General features: G+C 54.5%; 1 protein-coding gene across 1 annotated transcript in view; it reads right to left on the bottom strand.

The window, feature by feature from the left end:
• LOXL2 (lysyl oxidase like 2) overlaps positions 1-5,683 on the bottom strand; it is a 40,509-nt gene extending 34,826 nt beyond the window's left edge. The window contains exon 1 of the mRNA XM_042024804.1: positions 5,532-5,683. The gene's annotated coding sequence lies outside the window, so the exon portion shown is untranslated. The remainder of the gene's footprint in view (positions 1-5,531) is intronic.
• Positions 5,684-9,094: the final 3,411 nt, after the last annotated feature.

Genomic DNA, 9,094 nt, shown 5'->3' with positions numbered 1-9,094 from the left:
CACAGAAATCCTGGATTGATTCCTTCCTGCCTCCTCCTGAAACCTCCTTCCACAACTCCAAGACATTTTAGGGCACCCATATCCAGGAAAACTCTCCCTCCTCAGCTCCAACACATTTTAGGGCACCGATATCCAAGGAAAACCTTCCCTTCCCTTCAATTCCCGCAGGGCTGCTCCAGCCCCAGCCTCACTCAGAGCACTTTAAAGGATTTGAAGGGCACGGGCGGCACCGGGCAGAGCCAACTGCACTCCCACGTTTATGGGGCCACCGGGAAAACCCCAATAACACAACTTAACATGGAAAATATTCCAGCAAAAACCACGGCTCTGCTGCCGGGAGCAACATCTGGACACGTTTTTCCCCCCAAATCTCCGAGGGAGCTGCACGTGCTGAGCTCCCTGAGAGTAAAGCCAGGCTTAAATCTGCGGGAGGTTTGGTTTGGGCTGGATTTTCCCGTTCTTTTGGGCTCGTTGCTCCCCTCACAGCCTCTAAGAAGCTCCGGATTTATTCCTGACGTCAGGACAATATTTTGGTCTCTCCATTCAGAGGAATCCAAGGCAGAACATTGAAAAGCCCTGGAGCAGAGCCAGGCTGGAAGGCAGGAAATTCTCCAGGTCTGGCTCCCCGTGCCGTATTCCAGGCTGGAAGCTGAGATCCAGCCCCGCAGGAATGTGTAATTTAAGGCTTTCAGGAGTGATCCTGGTGGCTGCTGACTCAGCCCTCTCCAGGTCTCCAATCCCGGGTTTTGAAGGGAACAGAGGCGCGGGATGGCAAGGAAAAAACATGGAATCGTTCTGGGATCATGGGATGGTTTGGGTTGGAAGGGATTTAAAGCTCACCCAGTTCCAACCCTGACACCTCCCACTGTCCCAGGGAGCTCCAGCCTGGCCTTGGGCACTTCCAGGGATCCAAGGGCAGCCCCAGCTCCTCTGGGAATTCCATCCCAGCCCCTCCCCACCCTCCCAGCCAGGAATTCCTTCCCAATATCCCATCCATCCCTGCCCTCTGGCAGTGGGAAGCCATTCCCTGTGTCCTGTCCCTCCAGGCCCTCCTGCCCAGCCAGCTCCCAGTGCCCAGGGCTGTTCCTGCAGCACCCACAGAGGGAAGGGAAAATCAAATCAGAGAATCCTGGAATGGTTTGGGTTGGAAGGGACTTTAAATCCCATCCAGTGCCACCCCTGCCATGCCCAGGGACACCTCCCACTGTCCCAGGCTGCTCCAGCCTGGCCTTGGGCACTGCCAGGGATCCAGGGGCAGCCACAGCTGCTCTGGGAATTCCATCCCAGCCCCTCCCCACCCTCCCAGCCAGGAATTCCTTCCCCATATCCCACCTAACCCTGCCCTGTGGCAGTTTAAAACCATTCCGTGTGTCCTTTGTGGCTCAGTTTTTTAGGAGTGGGAACGAGAAGGGATTTAATCCATGGGGATTTAACCCTTGGAAAGCCTGGCCATGGCAGCACGGAGACTCTCAGAGCGATGGGAGAAGGTATCCAAAACAATTCCCACCCAAACCATTCCCTCTGCCCATATAAAAATCCCTCTTCTTCCTTTCCATGGACCTCCCAAGGCTCCCAGTCCTGAGCTTTTCCTTCCCCAGGTGTAACAGACCCCACTCCTCTCCCGAGCCCAATCCCAGCCGAAATTCCCCTTTTTAATCCCATCCGAGCACCCAAACCATGGCTGAGCTCGGGCAGACCCCGGGACCAGGAGCTTCCCTGTCCCATCCTCATCCGGAGCACAGAGGAAAGTCTGGAATGCCGGATGGGAGCCCTCTGTGCCCGAGGATCCAGCGATGCTCCACATCCCTCGGGAGCAGGACAATGATCCCGATTGTCCCTGGCTCGGGGCCGGGAGCTCCGAACCGTTGGTGTGGAACGGGAATCCCGGGAATCCTGCGTTCCCAACTCCACGCTCCATCACCCCCGGGGCATTCCTGGGGATGGGAACAGGATTCCTCGGTGCCACGGGAGGAATTCTCCAGCCTGATCTCCACTGGGAGAATGATTCCAGCATTATTAAAGGGAATAATTAATATTATTTCCCAGCCCAGAGTTACTACAGGGAATAAAGCCCCGCCATTCCCTGGGATAAGATTTGGGATTATTTATCCCTTCGCTCTGAGAGTCTCTGCGCTGCCATGGCCAGGCTTTCCAAGGGTTAAATCCCCATGGATTAAATCCCTCCTCGTTCCCACTCCTAAAAACCTGAGCCTGGCAGGGGCAGAGGCACCGACCCTGGCAGCAAATCCCAAAGTCCAGCAGAGATCCAGAGCCAAGGGAACGGCATCCGAGCGGAGATTTCCCGGGTGGATAAAAGCTCTGGAAAAGCCTGGAGAGCCTTGGAATGGTGGAGTTTGGAAAAGACCTTTCAGAGCATCACCAAACCACGTCCACAGGGCCACATCCAGGGGTTCTTGGAATTTCCAGGGATGGTGGCTCCACCGCTGCCCTCGGCAGCCCATTCCAGGGTGTTCGGGAATGTTTGCCCAGCTGGGGAGGGGGAACTGCGGCGGGCAGGGAGCAAAGAGAGGGATTTACAGCCCTGGGGAAATCCGTGTGAAAATTCCATGATCGAGGCCCTTTTCATCAGTGCTTGATTAGAGCTGAGAATCCCGGAATGCTTCGGGACCTTAAATCCATCCCATTCCAGCCCTGCCTTGGCCAGGGACACCTCCCACTGTCCCAGGCTGCTCCAACCCGGCCTTGGGCACTTCCAGGGATCCAGGGGCAGCCCCAGCTCCTCTGGGAATTCCATCCCCACCCTCCCAGGGAGGAATTCCTTCCCAAATTTCCCCCCTTTCAGCTCGAGCCCACCCCCCTTGTCCCACCACTGCAGTTCGTGGTGAGCTGGGAATTCCTGGTTCCCATTCCCAGGTCCTTGGAGCAGCCGGGAGCCTGGAGCCCGACAGAGTCAGAATCCACATCTCGATTTCTCCTCCTGCTCCCGCTCCAGGCAAAGGGAAGAGAGCTGGGAAATCAGGAGCTTCCAGGAGCAGCAGAGCTGGATTCCGGCAGTGCCCTGGCGAGAAGCTGCTCCGCGCGTCCCGCTCATCCCAGGAGAGCTTTTTGTGCCTCCTGGGATGCCCCAAGGGGCTCCAGCTGGGAGCAAATGGGAACTGAAGGAGATCTGGGAAGAGGCACGGCCCGGATTTGGGAGCTGCTCAGCGGAGCCCCTTTGGGAAAGGTGCTGGCCGTGGATCCGGGTGTTATTCCCGGAAAATTTGCTGTGTCCTTGGAAATTTTAGGGCGTTTATCCTTAAAACCATCAATATTCCTTATAAATATGTCCATAGGGAGAAAAATTTCTCCTTAGAGAGATAAATCCCTCCCTGTGGAGATTGGGAACAGTTTTCCTGCTGCATTCCCAGATTTCTGAACCAGGATCTCTGCAACGTTCTAAACTCTCCTGACCTTTAAATCTTTTTCTTTTTTATCTCCACACGGCAACATCAGCTTAAATGAAACCCCAAAAATTCATCTGAAGGGGAAAACAAATCCCAGAGAGGGATTCTGGGTCGGGGGTTCAGCATCCCGGATTCCCGTGGTGCCGCTTTCCAGGCGGATACGAGCGGAGGGGATCGTTCCTCACCCTCTGCGTGATGCTGTCTTAATTAACGCTCCCTAATCCACCAGCGGGACAGAGGGGCTCCAAACCGGGCTGCTGTTATTCCTGGGGAAAATCCCTTGGAATAACAAACTTGCGCCGGCATCGCTGCGGGTCGGGAGCGGTACTTTTCCTCCTCCCGCGGGGTTTTTGCACGGGAAATGTGGGACGGAAAGTGCCAAAAAAAGGGCTCTGGAGAGCACCTGGGTGAGCTGGGAATGATCCCAGTGCCCGGAGCTGGGAGCTCTGGTTTGAAACCGCCCCAGGAATGCTCTGGAAGGGTTCGGGAGGAGAGGGAATGAAAGGGGGAAAGACATGGAAATGGAGGAACAGCGAGGAAAGCGGAAGGGAGCACAGGTACCGTGAAACCAAGGAATTCGGGAGTCCAGTTAGGGATAAAAATTCCAGAGCTCGTTACTGGGAAAGCATTTTGGGGTCTGAGCCTGTAAAAGGAGACAATTCCAGCAAACCCCATGGATTTTCCATTAAATCACCCCGCTGCAGGCAGAAACATCACCCTGGGCTACATCCCCCAAACTCTGCAATCCCGGCGGCTTTTCCGAGCTGCTGAAAATTCCCTGAAGTTTCTCCCTAAAATTCTCCTCTCTGCACCCAAAAGCTCCCGCTGGCTTGGACTGGAGAGGAACGGGGAGCCTCAGCACCGCCTGATTTAGGGATGAAATTCCCCTTTAACAGCCCATTTTCGGGGATGCTTCCCAACATCCTGCTGCCCTTGGGACCAGGATGAGCGGAATTCCCTCCTGGAGCAGCCGGCGCTCGCTCCAAGGTGTGGTTTCTCCCTGAGCGCTCGGATATTCCAGCAATTCCCACTTTTGTTCCATTCAATGTTTTTTAGCTGCTCCCTACCCCCCAGCCGAGGAAATTCCTCCACCGTGGGTGGCTCAACGTGAAGGAAAACTGGGAAGGAGGAGCCCTAAATCCAGGATTTCCATCCTGTATCCAGGAAAAATTGGAGGCACCGCACTGTCACCTTCACGAGCTGACTGTGGAGATGAGGAATTGTTTTCCTGCTGCTCTCCCGGATTTCTAAACTTGGATCTTCCTCTCCAATATCCCAAACTATCTTGGGCTTGGATCTGTCATCTACCGGCGATTAATTTAATTAACAACAAAAATCCATTGGGGAGGAAATATCGATCACAAGGAATTACTTGTGAGCTCAGCCCGGCTCGGGGTTGAACATCCCACGTTCCCCCGGGGCACCTTTCCAGGTGGATATCCCGGAGTTATCCCCAAAATTACCAGGATAAAGCAGCTTTTAAGGAGTTGCTGGAAGCCTCGGAGGGGCTGCGAGTCCCCAGCGCTGACAGCAGAAAAAAAATCCTTAATTAAATTCATGTTTTGCACCTTCTGCCAAACATCTGCCCTGGAGTTTTTCCTCCGAAAAAAACCCGGGAATTATCCAGCGAGGAGAACTCCGACATCCTTCCGGATTTAGCCGGGTAACATTTCCCCGGGGCTGGTGGCGCGAGCCGGGGTTTTCTGCTCGAAATTCGGGGGGGAAAAAGGAATATTTTAACAATATCCCAGCTCAGGCATTGCCTGAGCTCGCGGGCAGTTTGCAGCACGTCTCCAATTCCAGCCGGGAATGGCTGGGAGCAAAGAAGGGAGAAAATCTCCAGCTCGGCCACCACAGCTTTAAAAAGTGACACTGAAAATCCTCGGCTGCCAAATCCCCTCGGGGGGGACAGGAATTAGGGGGAAGATCCATTTTTATCAACCCCTCCGCAGTTTTTTATGGCTCAACATCACGGGGGCAGAGGGAGAAAAACCCGTTCGAGGAGGAGGAGGGAAATGAAACTTCCAGCCCCGAAGAAAGAAAGGCTTGGAAATGCTGAAATTAATAAATCAGCCGCTCGTTTTGGGGCAATAAAACCCCAAATGCGGCTCGCAGCACCGAATTTACCTCGATCAGTGCTGGGGGGGAAGCTCAGCCCCGTCCCGCTGCATCCAGTTCTTCCTCCCGGGCTCCGCGGTCCCCTCGGCGCTGGAAAAATCCTCCCGCAGGCGGGGAAGGGAGCAGCGAGGAGCTGCTGCTTCCTGCCAAATTTCACTGCATTTACTCCGCAAACCCCTCCCAGGAGCCGCCCCTCCGCAGCTCCACCGCTCCTCCCGAAAGCCGAGCGGAGGCAGAACGGGGCGAAGCGGCCGCGCTTCCCAAAAAATGGGGAAAAAAAAAAGGGATTGGGAGCAGAGATTTTTTTTCTGGGGGTGCTCCCCAGGGAAGGAAGGTGGGAGTTATCCCGGCCCCCGGGTGGCAGCGTTGTGTAAGGAAGGGCTCCGGGGTGATCCAATCCCTACAATTCCAGGGGGTTCTGGAGCAGCATCCTGGAATTCCCACCGCTGTCACCTCCCGGGGCTCCCCCGCCTTTAACCCTGCAGCTTTTCCAGCTTTTCCAGCTGCTGGAAATTCCTTAAACTCGCTCCTACAGCAAGGCAGGGGATTAAACCCAGCTCGCCCTGCAGTCACCCCACAATCCTCAGTGTCCCAAGGGCTAAGAGCAATTCCTCGTGGAAAAATAACAAATCCTGGGTTGGAGAATTCCCAGCTCTTCTCCCAAAAAACTGGGAGCTCTTCTCCCAAGAAAACAGGGCTGGATCAATCCCGCATCCTCCTGAGGCCACTGAACCTCGGTCACCCCCTCAGCCAGAGGGGCTGTGGGTTTAGAGTCACCCCGTTCATCCAGGATTTTGATTTATCCCAAAAATCCTCTTTATTCCCGTTTGCTTAAAGTGGGAAAATAACAGGAAACCAAGACTTCAGCTTGGCCATGAAGCTGAATCTCTGAAATCTCTGAAATCAACCCAGAATCTCTGAAATCTCTGACAAGAACCCGGAATTCGGTCTCCTGACCCGGTTTCGGGCAGCAGCACTTTCTGAAGCGTCAGCATTTCCCAAATTCCAAAACATTCCCTGGCATTTTCTCCCCAGCTTTGGCCCTGGGTGTTTAAATCCCTGCTCAGAGGGGTTTTCAAATAAATCAGCAAGAAGCCCATGGGCACGGGAAGAAAAGCATTCCCAAAAAAGGTAACTCGGGAAGGAATATTCCCATTTATCTGGTGTATTCCTATTTTAGAGGATTTTCCAGCAAGCCCTTCCCTGGCCCAGGGCTGCTGTCCATGGATTCCCCCCAGGATCCTCCTCCACAGCAATTCCAACTTCACCTCATTAATGAGGATTAAAAATTCCAGGCCTTAATGCCCAGCTCGGGACACAATTCCACCACTGCCCCCCCCACGAGAACATTCCTGTTGGGGACTTCTCCCTTTTCCCAGCTTTTTCATCGCTTCCCAAACAATTTATCCACACCAGGGAATTCCTGCTTCAGGGCCCAACTCCATCTTCTCAACCCCAAGCACTGGAAAAGCTGAGTTTGTTCCAATTCCAGCTGCTCTGGGAGCAATTCCCGACGTTCTGGGGGCACCTTTCATTGGGAAGGGAAGTTGTGCTGGATTGGGCACCAGCATTAAAGGGAATAAATGGGATTTTGGGAAGGAATTTCTCCCTGTGAGGGTGGGGAGGGGCTGGGCTGGAATTCCCAGAGGAGCTGGGGCTGTCCCTGGATCCCTGGAAGTGCCCAAGGTTGGAGCAGTCAGGGATTGGGATGGGATGAGCTCTGAGCCCCTTTCCCTGCACCAGGAATTCTCAGGGAACAGGACAAACGCTGGGAATTGGATCAGCAGAGCCACCTCCCCGTGGCTCGGGGCCGTCAGGGGGAAGAGGTGTCCCAGGAGGAGCTCCAGGGAACAATTCCAGGCGGGAATGGGGCCGGAGGCAGGGATGTGTCGGTGCTGCCAGCCCGGCCCAGCGCGGGTCGGGCGAGGATACGGCCGTGAAAAATTCCAGCTGATGGGATGAAACATCCAGCAGGAATCCAGCGCAGCTCCTCGAGGATCCGCGCTGGATTCGGGGAATTTGCTGCCCCCTTCATCCCGCAGCTGGTTAAGACCGAGGGAAAAACCCTCAGGGGGAACAAAGGGATTTGAAAAGGGGTCGGAATCACCAGGAAAAGGCACACAGGGAAAAAATTCTGCTCCAGTTGGATCTTGGAAAGAGGGGAGGCGCTTGCCAGGTCCCTGAGCCTGCTCCGTAGGAGTGGATCCCGCTTTTCAGCATCCCACATGGATTTTTTCACCCCAGATCCCTGCGCGAGTCCCAATTCCAGCTGAATCCCTACCCTGCACCCCCATTTCAGCTCTCATCCCTTTCCAGGTGGTTTTTTCCTGCCCTCAGGACACTCCTTGGCTTGGAGCGAGGAGTCCCAGTCACGCTCCCTACTCCCAAAAATGGGGCACGGGCCGCTGGCTGCTGTAATCTCCCTAATCTGCAGTTCCTTGGAAAAGGCTCATTGCCTCCCGATCCTCGTGTTTGCACCCCGGAGACTCCATGGGGCGACTCGACCTCTCCAATTCCGGCTCCCTAAAAGCCGCTCCCTGCAGAGATTATTCCGGAGATACCCAAAAATCGGCAGGAATTTTAGTGACACGTGGCCGCCTCCACACCCGATGGACCCGCTGGGAATTCCTGCGATGGGTGATTGAAGAGATTCAAAATCGGATTTTTAATCCTCAGTAATGGGATGGAGCTGGAATTGCTGGGCAGGAGCATCCCAGAGGAGAATCCATGGACAGCAGAGTTTTCTGGAAAATCCTTTCCAACAGGAACCCACTGGATAAATGGGAATATTCCTTCCAAATATTCTCAACCCAAAGGCTGAGAAATCCCAGAGTTCTGGAGAAATAAATCAATGCTTCCTTCCCAAAAAGCAATTTACGTGTTTAATCCCTCTGGGAATTTCTCCAGCTTGGAATCAGGGAATGGTTTGGGTGGGAAGGGAAATAAAATCATCTCATCCCAGCCCTGCCATGGGCAGGGACTCCTCCCCCTATCCCAGGTTATTCCAACCTGGTTTTGGGCACTTCCAGGATCCAGGGGCAGCCCCCCATTATCGAAACCTCTGGAAAGGCTGTTCCAAGGTAGGGAAAATCCCAAATCCCAGAGAAATCCTCACAGCAGGAGCATTTCCCTGCAGGCCCAGGGGCTCAGAGATGGCTCCAGGCAGCAGCACATTCCCAGAGAAAGCAAATCCTCCTTTATTTCCCTCCTGAACCTTTCAGGAATGGGGTGGGGGGAGCCCAGTCAGCGCTGGAATCTCCCGGCTGGAGTGGGAGCTGCTGGAATTCCCAGAACAAGGAAAAACCCAGCACGAGGCACTCAACGAGCGCTTCCCATCCATGCCCAGCCTGGGAATCCTCAGGGATGAGCCGGGAGCGAAGGAATCGGGGGCTGAGAGGCGGCTTTCCCCCAGAAGCTCCTGACAAAATGCAGGAGGCCCAAAAGATCCGAGCCGAGCCCATTCCCAGATTCCTGATGGATTCCCACTGTGCTGCTCCCCTGGGAGGTGAGGATGGAACAGGGAAAATGAAGTTTTTCCCACAAAAACCACAGAGAGAGGGAATTCCTAGGAA

This window comes from Corvus kubaryi, unplaced genomic scaffold, assembly GCF_017639235.1.
Source record: "Corvus kubaryi isolate FWS band 111438036 unplaced genomic scaffold, C.kubaryi_AGA036_p1.0 37265, whole genome shotgun sequence".
Classification (NCBI taxonomy): domain Eukaryota; kingdom Metazoa; phylum Chordata; class Aves; order Passeriformes; family Corvidae; genus Corvus; species Corvus kubaryi.
The sequence above is the reverse complement of the archived record's forward strand: the minus strand, read 5'-3'. Positions and strand labels throughout refer to the sequence as shown.